This window comes from Aphelocoma coerulescens, chromosome 2 (assembly GCF_041296385.1).
Source record: "Aphelocoma coerulescens isolate FSJ_1873_10779 chromosome 2, UR_Acoe_1.0, whole genome shotgun sequence".
Classification (NCBI taxonomy): Eukaryota; Metazoa; Chordata; class Aves; order Passeriformes; family Corvidae; genus Aphelocoma; species Aphelocoma coerulescens.
In genome coordinates this window covers 18,123,338-18,125,834 of record NC_091015.1, presented here as the reverse complement: position 1 = coordinate 18,125,834, position 2,497 = coordinate 18,123,338, and the positions used below count along the sequence as shown (strand labels likewise).

Sequence of the window (2,497 nt, the reverse complement as noted above, 5' to 3'; positions counted from 1 at the left end):
CGGGATGACTTTACAGCTACTTTTATGGATTATTCTGTAAGGGCATGACTGAACCTAGTGGAGCTCTTTCACATCATTAAAAGACTGAAGGATCCTGGGCCATGGACAGGCTCCTTCCATTCTTTAGAGGTGCTTTGAGGTGCAGATTTTCAGTATTTCCTACAATATTGAATCTAAATTACTAGATGAACTTTTTTTCTTTTTTTTTAATGCTGCAATGTGTGCATTCTCTATATTCCTCTGTGCTCACATGCTAAAATGAGACTAAAGTAAAAAATACCCACAGACAAAACTCTCAGCTTCAACCCAATCCACATGAAGGGGAAATTATCTATGAGGAAGCTGAAGCACACAGTCGGATGGATTTTGCCAAGCTTTTAATAATCGACTGTCAATAACACTCTTTTAAATACCTACAAGTAGTGCTTGGGGTCACCTTTAAAAGCTGGCAAAAAAGCAAAGCGATTTCCCCAGCTTCCTGTGGGTACCAGGAGGTCTGCAGTGGGCGCTGCTGGAGAGGAGCCCGCCCGGCACTGTGGCTGCGGTACCGCCCGCGGGCGGGGGCGCGGAGCGGCTCCGCGGTGCTGAGCGGCCGTGCCGGGTGCCCGGAGTGCGGGGGCGGCGGCTGGAAGCGGGGTTGGAGGTGGGCGGCAGCCCACGAGTGTCTCCTTCCCCCTGCTGCCACGGGCTCCCGTGGTACCTTCACGCCAGCTCACTGTTTCATGTTGAAAGAGCAATTAAGTTTCAGACCTGGGCGCAATCAACATTCCCCGTTTCGCCCAGCAGCAGGGCAGACCCGGCATCTTCCCTCAGGCGAAGTTAACTTTGGGATGGGAGGAAGGTAGGAAACTTGAAGTCAGTTTGTGTAACTGCCTGGGCCCCGTGCTTTACAGTTGGCACCTCATTTAATTCAGCTGAATTAACTTTTCCTGCCTACACTATTGTCATACACTACCCACTCAGGTGCATGGTGCTTTTTCTCTTCATGTGCTACACGGAGCAGTGACTGCCCAGAGCCCTGAAGGAGCCTCTTCCACAGCAGAAGCTTTACACCTGGGTACGTGTGGCCAGCAAGGCTGTGCTTACAGCTTATATTTGTAACTGCTTTACACAAGTAGCAAAGAATTGAAAAAGGTCTATTGGAAAATAAGGAAAGTATATAAAGGTGGGGGCAGGTGTACAAGCTAGAACCTGTCTAAGATAAAGGGATTTAATATGTTTCCTAAGCATTTATAAAATATTTTGTTTTGCAGGATGTTAACCTAGCATATGATTTCCTCCTTTACCTTTAAAAGGTTTAAGGTTCGACATACTACATTTTAGATAAAAATACATTTGTATGGGAGTGAAGAACCTATATTGAAGCTGATAAAGTCACAATTATCTTTACTATGAATCCTATTGTATTATTAAACTTGTATGTGGAGGTAGACAATAGGGGGAAGTGATGCACCCATTGAATCCTAAATTCAGGAACTTCAGGAATAGATAAAAGAAACAGTTCACTTCCTAAGATGTACTTGATTTATATTATCATACATTCCTCAGTGTCTGTTTTTTCATGTCTTTGCTTAAGTAATTATTTACTTCATTAAACATCAGCAAACTTATTCACAGAAAAACCTATGCATTAAAACATTATGTTATTTTCCTCTTTTAAGAATAATTTCCCAAGCTGAAAAAAATTCCAAGCAATTAACATACCTGAGATTTACTGCAATTAATTCTACCTCAGTATACAGAGTTCTCTGGATTTATCCACAGGATTTATCTGGATACAACCAAGAGATGATTTCACTGGTGCTTTGACAGGAAGCACCAAAACTGTTCTCACTTCCATACTGTTTGCAAGTATAACCAAAGTGATGCATTTCACCCTTTTAGAAAGGAAATTCACAATAATTGCACTAAGTGAAAATTTCTCAGCTGATGTCAATAATATTTCCATAAGCTGACAGCTTGCAATAAATCAATCATGGATATTTTAAAAAGGAGTCATAAACCTGAAGCATTTCTTTATGTTTGCATCAGTTATGAGGGCTTTGGTACCTTGAAAAGAAATTCTAGTTTGTCATTCTTGACATAAAACTGATAATTTTAAAATCAAGTACGTTTGTACCATTCCTTTCTGAAATGGGCTAGCAATGTTCCAAGTATATTTCTCTGGGAAGCTTGACCATGCCATTTTCAATTTGAAACTTTTCAGAGTTTTCTTCCCTGAGCATATGATCAGATGATTTGAAGCAAATTTCTTCTGTTACTGGAAGAATAAATCCTTGCCTGTTTTTGGACCATCTACTGTGCTAAGTAGTTTAAAAATCTTATTTTAATAACCTCTATTTTCTGTCTGGTACTTATTTATTACTGCTGTTTTTTAGGGTAGGTTGTGTCTCTGTTACTGTAGGTACACAAACCCATGAATTCGAGACTGGAAATGCTGAGAAGCCTTTTCCTCATCCTCAGCTGACACTTACCACACACAGTTCCTGATAACTTG

At 41.0% G+C, this 2,497-nt stretch overlaps 1 long non-coding RNA gene across 1 annotated transcript; it reads left to right on the top strand.

Moving 5' to 3' along the window:
* Positions 1-696: 696 nt before the first annotated feature.
* On the top strand, positions 697-2,292 carry LOC138105712 (uncharacterized). Its single transcript, XR_011148630.1, has 3 exons — positions 697-841; positions 964-1,057; positions 2,207-2,292. It is a non-coding gene; the product is annotated as an uncharacterized lncRNA (long non-coding RNA).
* Positions 2,293-2,497: the final 205 nt, after the last annotated feature.